Here is an 11,430-nt window from a genome sequence, read left to right as displayed (position 1 = left end):
CATTTTCGACATGGCAGATAAAAATAGTTCATGAAAATATGATCCGAGTTGAAATGGTATTTTCATGCTAAGTCAATTTTGTGACAGTCTAAATCAACCCCATCAAAAAATTGGAAAGTCATTTAATTTTTAAAGCAAAGTTAGAATGGACAAATAATTTTCACCCATTTATTGAAGTAAAATTTTTGCGATATTTATCTTTCACCTTTTTTAATTTTTTTTTTTATATATCTATCTCTCCACCCTTTATAATAATGTGTACTAGAAAAAATAGCATTTCTTGGGGGCTCTCAAGTGGCCATGGCTCCTCCTTATACTGTAGCATACCCAAGAAACCAATAAGCTCAATCGTCATTTCATCTCCCATATCATCTTCAACTCTGTTCACAAATTCGTCCCTCCGGTAACTCCATCACTTTTTCCCTGTCGGTATTGCACATGGTCGTCCGTTTCATCATCTGTAGCTGAGACAGATGAACACTATCGACAAAGTCCTCGACTTGTTGCCAAAGAATATGCTGACCTTAATCTTGCTGACAAATTTACTGAGGTTTCACAAATTTAAATACTCTACTTTTTTCTTCTTAAATTCCAATGTACTACTATGTCTATGCTCTTAAATAATATCATTCATACAACATTATCTTATCACATAATTACATACACTCCATGAAAAATAGTTTAACATAAGTTTTTCTGTATGAATGTGACATAATTTTGCCTAATGTTGGGTCAAATTCAGCTATTATTAATTCTTTTTTGGATTTAACTTATGTACACGGACAATAATATATAGATTTTTTACTCAGTGTAGTTTAACCTGAAATAGCATGTTAGTTACCATTTTCTAATTGATGCTTATATTATAACTTACCACATGATTGTGTAAATATGTTTTATAAAATTGGGTGCATAAAATTTAAAACTCTTCATTTTTGTACTCATCACATAATTTATGCTAAAATTGTGCTGTTGTGTCATTCTCATTTTAATACTCCTATCACATAATTATTGCCAAAAGTTGGTCAAGTTGTGCTATTGGGGTAGTCGTTTATTTGGATTAAATTTTATAATTTAATGACGAGAAGGTAAAATGATGGGTTGACAAAGTTGTATCTAAATGAGATTTGTTGCAATATGCTTGTGCATTTTTATACTCACATTCATCAAATAATGTAATAGGATGTTGGCAATCTTCGAATAAGGCAGCATGTCAACCCTCTGCGACGTGCTCTCATGGTACACATTATGACTCTTTATATATGTGAGCTTTCTCTCTTCTTATTACCCCAGCTATAATTTGTCAAACTTCACTTTAGAAAAAAAAAAAAAAATCAGGTTGAATAAAGAACATAAATTTTCAACTCAAATGATTTCTTTTGTTTTGTTGTATAATTTATGAGAAGATTCCTGCAGAAGCACCGAACTGGAAGGAGGTGTTCGGGGATGCAACATTACCTCTGATGGTGGATATTGGGAGTGGTAGGAACCTGTTTGCTTTTTGATTTTTTTTTCCATTCTGTTTCGACTTATAGTTTATTTGTTTTAGTTAAATGTTTTCATTTTAAGCTGCTGTAGTTTATTATGGTCCAACGGTTATCTGTGACAAATTTGTTCAAACTGCCTGAAAGTAGCTGGTTATACAAATAGAATAGCAATTTATGGCTAAACCTTAAGAGGTGGTTAGCTGTGAGGTATTAGAAAATGTAATCACAGTATGAAACTTTCATAATTTATTCTTCATTTGTTTGCTGTCTTATTTCCTGCATTAATTATAGCGGCAAAACTTATACGTTAATTTTTGTTTGTACTGGAAACATGGTATGAGAATAAGGCACCAAAAAATGACAAATGCACCTTGACTTCTTGGATATTCTATGTATACGTTTTCTGTTGTGCGTCCGATCACAACTGAAGAGTGAACAGTAATGTCTGTTGTAGCTTTTAAGATCATCCGAACGTTGTTCATTTGTAAAATAATAAAAAAAATACAAATATTTGAATAATCATTATTTAGACATTTTTCATAGAGCAAATTGATATCAAATGTAATTCAAGATGACAAATAAGTGATATATGTGTCTATAATGTTAGAAACGACATTCCCTCTTATCTGATGTCCTTAGTGACCATTCCCAACAAAGTAGTTAAGCAATTAGACAACCCGAGGAGGAACTTCCTGTGGAGAGCAACAGTGATAAGAGAATAGGTTTCTAATCAAATGGGAGACTTTAATGAGAAATGACAGAGGGAGGATTGGGGTTTAGGGAACTGCCTATGCACAGTAGATGTGTAATTGAGATTCAGTAAAAACAGAGAGGAGCTATGCAAAGAAGTCTTGGCAAATTCCAGACCTAATGTAGGTGTAACCACAACAATGAAGCATTAATTGCAGCTGGTTGGTATCGACTACATGGATCCTTTACTTCCATTTTTTTATGTTCTTACCTAAAATCTACAATGACTCGATTTAGGCCTTTTTAAACAATATCGCCCTTTCATTACCTTCAATCATGTTGCACTTACGTACTAGAGTATCTCAAGGTCTATGTACCATCTGAAAAAACCTTCATGTTATCCTCTATGTGTTCTATTTGCATCCATCTGTCAGTTGTATCCATTTTTAATTTTGTCCAATCTCATATGGCCACACTTTATCTAATATCTCTATTACATTCATCTTGTGGATATTGGGAATCCAATATTCACTCCCATAGGATATTGTTAGTCTTTCAGTTTATATCATATATTTTCTTTTTTTTTTTTCTCTTGCGTTGATCCTTTAGATTCCATTGTCCTATGGTCTTGTAATTTCTTAGATCTTAGAAAGGAGATTGCAGGTAGTGGGAGATTTCTTATGTGGCTTGCTAAAAGAAATTCTTCATCCATGAATTATCTGGGATTGGAAATTCGGCCTAAGGTATGTCGACACCAACCTTGTCTTGTTAAATGTACTTTCATTCTGCTTATATATTAGTATTTGTTCTCACTTGGCTTCTGAAAATGCGGTATTGTGGTACTTATGGTTGGGACTATCTTTTCCTTCTGCAGTTGGTCACACGGGCCGAGTACTGGGTAAACGAGCTGGGTCTGAAAATGTGTAAGGCTTGGAAAAATCCTGATAGTCCACTTAGGGAAATGTTCATGAAAAGCTGTTAATGTTTATTTAAATGCAGACATTTCATCTCTCGAATGCCATGGTTTCCTTCCAACGACTTGTATCTACATATCCTGGACCACTGATGCTTGTTTCGATCTTGGTGAGTTCCTTTTATGCTGAAAGTATGCAGAAAAGGTTTTTCTTGTGCCAATGACCCTTCGTGTATTCTTGAATTTTGGTTGACTTAAAGCCTTATAGTTAGTTGCTCATGTCTGCAGTGCCCAGACCCGACTTCAAAGAAAAACATCATAAAAGAAGAGTGGTGCAGAACCCTTTTGGGTTGATTCCATAGTGAATAATTTAGCACATGGCGGACAGGTACCTGCTGGGAGCTTCTAGAGTGTAGATTAGTTGACCATTTTTCTGTGTGCATAGAGCCATAGATTACTTGCTATACTTGTTGATGCTTGTCTCTGTGCATTGTTCAGTTTGCCAACTTCTATTTTGGCTTTTTAGTGCCTGTTTTGTATCATTAGGTAGTGCCATAGTGTTTGAACTTTTAAGTGATTCAAACCTAACTTGTATAGTATAACTGTTTAAACATAATACTATTTGATCTTCTTGTGGAAAAAAAAGTACATGATCTGGGACGTCTTAGAATGTGCTGAGAACTATTTTGTGGATGACTCTGATTGCAAGATCATATACTTGCTCCCAGCTACCAACTCTATTGGATTTTTGGCCCTAGTTACTTCCATCTCCCCACTGTTATCAAAAGCGAAACGCAAAAAAGCTCTAGTTCGTTGGGGCTTTAAGCAAAAAGCGAGCGTGCTTTAATTAAAAGTGCAAATGGAAAAAGAATACAATATGTTTAGTCCAAAAAGCATGAATAACAAATATATGGACAAAAAATTGAAAATAAAATAAAGTGAAATATTAATTGTTTAGTGTCAAGGAAAGTATGTTTTAGGGCCTTTTTTTTTTTTGTTTGGTAAAGTAATAAAATTTATGGAAGGTTACAGATGGGCAAAAAGCTGCTTCAAAAAAAAACATGAAGCAGACATAGTAAAAACCTGTAGAACGGTCTAAAGATATCCCATCTCTACTGTACTAGAGAAAGGGAGCTAACAAAATCCAGAGAGTTATCCACACTGTTTACAGGGGCAAAAAAATGCCAACTGAAAAGACTAACTAAACACCTAGACTTTAAAATGCAAATAGGAGTTGAGATTCCGTCAAAGCATCTATTGTTTCTCTCCTTCCATAGGGTCCAAAAAATTACTGCTGGGATCATTCTCCAGATTCTTTTGATGGATTTGTCAACCCTCCGAGCCTTGTTGACCACACCAAAGCGCACATTAAGCGAGGCAAAGCTCTCAACATGTTTTGAGCCTCACGTTGGGGCTTAAGCGTGCCTTTGACAACATTTCTCTAGCCATGAGGCATTTTTTATCAAGACTTGTGATTGCACCGACCCCCCCCCCCCCCCCCACAAACCCCCCAACACACACACACACCCCCCCAAAAACCCCAAAAAAAAAAATATGAGCTTTCTTGTGCAGGAGTTATGTGCTTGCGCATTTGTGGCGTGCTTCGGATCTTACTTTAAAAAAAAAAAAAAAAGGTTCAAGATGTAGAATTACCCCCAAATCTCCTATTTACAGCTGACTGTAGTTGCTTTAGCTGATGATTGTTTTATTTTAATACAATCAAAGAAGTTGTCGTAACTAAAAACAAGATGAAGAGTTGCCGAGATTTATCATTTCCGGTTGTGAAGTGGGGTTCACCTTGGTCTATTAACAATAATTTGAAGCTAATTGCTAAAGTGCTTGAAGATGATATTATTTATCTTGGCTTTAGTGGACCATAAGATTTTGGCAAAAAGAAAATATTCTGCAAATGGAAAAAGTCCATAGTCCAAGGAGAGAGATAATGATGGATGATACAGTTCATATTAATTACCTAAAGCACAAATGATATTCTAATTGCTGAGGAACAAAAAACTAGTTTAATTAAGAAAGCTATGCATTGTTGGCTGTATGTACCTTTGACTGCAATGACATCTATATCAATGTCCATTTTTAAAAAAAGACATATAAATCAATGTCAGTCCAGTTAAAGTTGGGAAACATCATCAATTGCCCAACTACACATACATTAGTTCCCATTGGTGTCAGGGACTGGGCAAGGGAGAGTGAAGGGATATGCGGCATAGGACTTGGATCCAAGGTTATGCAAAGTAGATGACCCAAAACTTGTACCCAAGGTGTTAGCTTCAACTGTCTCAGATCCTTTTGGCTTTGACCACTTTCTCCAAACTTGTGATTTACTTTGCTTGACATCACCAATATCATGATGTTAATTTCAGTGGAGTAGCATAACACAATGCTTTAACAGGTCGTTATCTGCTCTATTATATGGATAAAATGGTTGCTTTAACAGGTCGTTATCTACTCTATTATATGGATAAAATGGTCTATCATTACCTAACCTTCATGTCAGGCCCTAAAATAAGTCCATTTTGATTTGAGAGCAGTGTACATGGCACAAAAGTGACACTAAGGCCAGCTATTCATCTGATTATAATAACATATTTGTTGCCTTTTTTTCCCTGAATAAAACATGTTTGTTCCATAAACGTACTGCAAATCCTTTTCATCTTATTCTATGTTTTTAAGAAAATAAAGCCAAAAAGGAGCATGCGCTTGTAATTTCTGCTGAGCATCTCATGCATAATCTTTTTGTGTTGTATTATTGCCTGAGCTTTCTAATTGATGGTTGGCAGGTCTTTATACAATCTGATGTGTTTGATGTGGCACTTGACATGAGGGATTATTTTGATGCTGTCCTGAAAAACTTGTACATGTAGATAGTGTTGATCCAAGTTTACCTTTGATGGTGATGGATGGGTCTTGAACAACCCAATGGGGATAAGAACTGAAAGGGAGATCCATGCAGAATTTGAAGGTTGCAAAATCTACAGAAGGGTTTACAAAAAAGTTCAACATTAATTCTCTGGTTCATAACTTGCTATTTTGGAGTTAAGGATCACACAATTTTGTTCTTAGCCTTCTGCTGGGATTAGAATTTCTAGGATCTTTGAAATGCCCTTCAATATACAATTTATCTTTGTACAACTCATTCTAAAAGCATCCCACAATACAAAATTATAACTATGGAGCTTGAAGTTCATCAGTTTTACAGTTGAGGGAGTGGGCTTGATGGCATAATGAGGCCCCCTTTAAAAGGAGGGCAGTAACCTACATCTCATATGAACACTAGCTCTCTTTTTCCTTTCTTCTCATTTTTCTTCATTCTATCATTGTAGTTTGTACGATGGAATGTAGTCTTTAGTTGGAATATTAGAAGTTTCTTGGCTAACTACGCTAAGATACTGGTCAATCTGTCATAGTTCATGTTGTTTTAATTTCGCATCTACAAGGGGAACTGTGGGAGGACAAGTTAAATTATCTGATTTTTTGATAGGAAGAATATGAAGCTTTCAACGAAGGAGATTCTAAGACATGGTTTTGGGGGGCAAAGAGCCCATGTGGTCCTGATTTTGATTAAGAGAATATTGGTTTGCTCGACCATCTGAAAAAGAGGTGGGATATGGTATTTTCTTTAAGAATGATATGCTTTAGTTTGTAATCGAAAGGGGGTCGAATTTGGGGAAAAACTCAGTGGCTTGTTTAGTTTCTAGGGGATAATTCAATGTTTAAAATTTTTAATGAACTTAATAAAAATCTAATCTAAGAAAAAACTACTACTTATTAGGTTGAAAAACGTCCCCCTTGGTTCCCCTTTAAAGCCATAAAACGGAAGGGGCCTTGAACCCCCTTAATCGATTTTGGCCGGTTTAATTTTTTTTTAACAAACCCCACGTAAAAAATTAATTTTTTTTTTTTTAAATATACATTCTTTCTTTTTGTTGGGAACGGTCATTTGAAAAAGGGTCGGAAAACGGCCCAAAACACCCCCCCCCCCCCCCCCCCTTTTTTTTTTTAAATTTTAAACTACCCCCCCCTATAAAACCCCCCTCCCATTTCCTTTTAACCCCCTAATTCACTTTCTTTTTCAAAAATCTCAATCCCCAATTATAGTTCTTTGAATAATTACCCATTTAAAATTTTCTCTCAAATAAAATTTTAAAAAGTTTTTATTATAGTTTAATTTTTAAATTTTTGCAATTATAATATTTTGGGGAGTTTTTTTTGGCAACCCAAGTTTTTTGGTTTTTAAATTCAGCCCCCTTCACTTTTTAAAATTTTTAAATTTGGTATTTTGTTCCTTTTTTTATTTTTTTTAATTTTAATTTACGAAATTTTAATTTGTTGCAATTTATTTTCTTGGATTTATTGAGGTGTTTTAAATTAATTCTTTTAAAACAAGAGATTTGGACGTGGGGCCGGGGAAAGTATTGTTGGGGTGGGAGGGAACTTTTGGAAAAAAACCCCCAAATTTTGGGGTGATTTGGGGGAAATAATCCCTTTTTAAAATTTTAAAATGCAAAAACTTTACCGACATTTTTAAAAATTTTAGATGATAAAACACAAGCCCAAAAATTTCCCATAGAGATAAAAATTCGAAATCACATACACAAGAAAACCGCCAGAACTCGTAAGAACCGCAAAATTTGAAAATTCATGACTAAGGAAAAGGGAAAGCATCAAAAAAAGTCCATGTGGACAAGTATTTGCTTTTAGGCAAAAACTAGAAGGAGGGAAGGACACAATTCATAAGAAAGAAACTTTGGATGTTTGGGGAGAGCAACTTTCAAATGGGGGGTTTCAAATGACGATAGACCCCAAACCGGAAAATTTTTTAAGTATGACAAGAAAAAGAGGAGAAATAGCTAAAATTGCATTTTTTCCTTTTTTCTTTCCTTCTTTGGGTTTTTTTACTTCAACTTTGTTATAACCTTTTGAGGGATTCCTGAAGATTGGGGATGTTAAGGTTTGTTAAAAAATATAGATTTTATTTGGTTATTTAATTTTTTTAAATTGTAATGTTTTTTCCCGTTGATTTGAGTCTTAGTTTTAAAAAGTTGATTTTTGCAAACATGTCTTTGGATTATAAAGGGTTATCAAAAAAAATTTATAGTTTTTTAAGATGAAGGAAAAGGTGCTGATGGAAAATTTTAGGGATTATTACTATTATAGTTTTTTTAACTTTATAAAAAAACACTTTGTATTGTTTTAAAATGTTTTAATAAACAAAGGCGATTGGTTTTTTAAAAGAGAATTAAACCCTCCTAAAAAATTTTTTTTATGAAGATTAGTTGTCACTTTTAAACTTAATTGTTAAAGATGGTCTTGGTTTTTTTGACGATTCTATTCAAAAGTTGAACGCTTTGCGTTTTTTTTGTTTTATGGGGGAAGATTTTGAGTTTTTAAGAATGTTTGTGTAAAAATAACCTTCGATGGGAAAATTCAAGTAGAAAGACCCGGGGAAACTCCCTTTACAATCAAACAAGATAGAGTATAGGATTCTCATCAACAAGTTCCAACAAATAAAATATTAATAATTAGGTTAAATTTTACGTTAAGATATTAAGGAATGTGTTGAACTCTTGAAATTTTTTTAAATGCAACTCTTGCTTTTTTAAACAATTCTACCCCAAAAGGGAAAAATTTTGCTTACTTAAAAAAATGGTTTTTACAAGAGATAAATATAAACCTAGTTATCAAGGGGTATTTTTGATATGATAATCAAATTTAAGTTTTTTTTTTTCACCCCAATTTTATTTATTTTGGGTTCCTTTTAAATCCTTGTTTTAAAAGTGTCTTATACTAAAACTTTTGGGTTTTTTATACATTTTTAGAAATTAAGAGGAGTTAACCATCTTTAATTTTAAAGCATTGATAATTTGAAAGTTTTTTTTCATTATTCTAATTTGGGAAAAACATGTACACCCGTTTCTCCATACTACTTTCAAAGGAAAAGGGGGTTGTTGTTTGTCGCTTTAAAAAATTTTACTTAAAATAAATCCTTCTGGGCAAACTTTGAAATATAACTTTTTTTGATGCAAATTTGTGGATTCAAAAATGGGGTGAGTTGGACGTCTTAGCATGGTGGAAGAAATAAAGGAAGCATCTTTTTTAAGAATGACTCGAGATATCCTTACTTAAGTATCAACCGGGTTTTTAAGAGGGATTTAAAAAGACAAAAAAGGGGACCATGATATCTTATCCGGGTTTAGCTTGAAGTACTATTCATTCGTTGAATTGACGGAGCGCCCAAACCAAAACTTAGGCGGGGGAAGGCAAGAAAGAGATTAAGATTTGATAGAAGGGGCCATAAATAAGCTTTTAAGATATTCCATGGGAATAGAAGGGGGAAAAATTTAAACCAAAAGATTGAGAATTGGTGATTTTTTTATTCTACTTTTTTTGAACTCATGTATTATTTGCAAGTTAAAAATAAACTTGCAAATAAATATTATCCAAGAATGAATAAAATATATGGCTCGTTGTTTTTTTCTATTTACTTTGTTCATATTTTTTCAATTAATTAGGGAAAATACCAAAATATACTAAGAATATACTTATAATATACATCTACTAAAATTAAAAAATAGAAAATTGTATATTGAAAAATAACTAAAATATACTAAGAATATACTTATAATATATAGTATACCTATAACTTAAACATATATATATATATGTTTAAGTTATATAACCTTTTATAACCTAAGTATATTGAAAATATAAGTCAATATATAAGTATATTCTTACTATATTTTAGGATATGTAATATAACTTAAACTATAATTTTTATATATATATATATATATATATATATATATATATATATATATATACACGTATATACGTTTATAAACAGAAAAAAATTAAATATAAATAACTTAAATTATAATATATGTTATAATATATATATATACTTTTCTTATATATATATATAAAAGTTATATAACCTAAGTATATTGATATATATAAGTATATTCTTTCGTTTTTTGGTATATTTGTATAACTTAAGCATATAACTTAATATATATATATATATATATATATATATATATATATATATATATATATATACATATATTTGTATTATTTTTTTTGTTGAAAAATATATAAACTTTACTTATAAACTTATATAAAATGTAAAAATACCTATAATATACTAATAAATACTATAATATATATATATCTTACCAAAAAAAAAAAAAAAAAAGGTTTTTGGGCGTTTTAAAACCGGGCCTTGGTTTTTTTTTACCGCTAACCCTCCGGTTCGGTTTTTTCCCGGGTTTTTGGCGTCCCGGTTAAATTGGGTTTTGGTTTTTAAAACGGCCAATATTTGTTTGCCTCCGCAACAAGTATGTGCCTTCAGGACCAAAAAACTTAAAGGGCCATGCTATGGGAAACCCCGACGCATCAGTGTCTGACTAGGGTCGAAAACCAAAATTGCTACGTTTTGGCATCACATTCTATATTTGAAGAGAATTGGGATGTATCATTCCTTTCCCCTAATCTTCAACTTTTTTTTTTTCCTCTTTTGAATATGCCACTAAGCCAATTATCACCCTTTTTTTTTGTAGCGTTCTTTCAAAGTTGTAACTTTCTAATCAAAACATCCAACTTTTATTTATTCTTGTTTTCTATTTTTTCCAGAAAGTACCATTGCTCAGTTTCACGAGGGAAAAAAAAAAATTATCCCCGTTTGGTCAAAAATATTTAACGATACACAAACGTAAACGCTTTTCGTTTACGACCTAGACCATTGCTTGTCAAAATTTTGAACTTAATGCATAATAATATTGTCTTATTATATTATCGTTGAAAGTCAAGTCTCGATACCAAAATTCTGGGGCAAGTTGTTATACAAATACATCCATATATATCTACATTTTTTGGCACTTGATGCTTTCCCCCAAGTAAACTTCATTTCTTTTTTTAAATTTTAAACTCTTAGTTGAGCTAATGGAGATTAACTTTTTGTAGGAAGTTCAAGAGGAAGGAGAAGAAATATCCTCCAATAAGTTTTTTAAAAATAAAGTTCTTGGTGATTAAAACCAAAAATTATTCTAAAATTTCACTTTTCATTGTTCTTTTTTGGTTGGATAATATAAAGAGAGGTAATAAAAAACACATAGCATACTTGAAAGGAACTTCTCAACATATTCCAACATTGATATATTTTGGATGTAAAAATATGAAGAAAAGCCATATATCATTATTAGTGACTTTTTTTATTTTTTCCTGGGGAAATTTTTGACACACATATATATTCCCCCACACACATCTTCTGCTTGATCTTCTGCCCCGTCATGTTTCGCCTCAAATAAACTTCAGTTTGTTTTTTAA

At 32.3% G+C, this 11,430-nt stretch overlaps 1 pseudogene; it reads left to right on the top strand.

The window, feature by feature from the left end:
* The first annotated feature begins 254 nt into the window (after window positions 1-254).
* On the top strand, window positions 255-6,314 carry LOC132043067 (uncharacterized; annotated as a pseudogene).
* Window positions 6,315-11,430: the final 5,116 nt, after the last annotated feature.

Source organism: Lycium ferocissimum, unplaced genomic scaffold, assembly GCF_029784015.1.
Source record: "Lycium ferocissimum isolate CSIRO_LF1 unplaced genomic scaffold, AGI_CSIRO_Lferr_CH_V1 ctg20711, whole genome shotgun sequence".
NCBI classification, from domain to species: Eukaryota; Viridiplantae; Streptophyta; class Magnoliopsida; order Solanales; family Solanaceae; genus Lycium; species Lycium ferocissimum.
The sequence above is the reverse complement of the archived record's forward strand: the minus strand, read 5'-3'. Positions and strand labels throughout refer to the sequence as shown.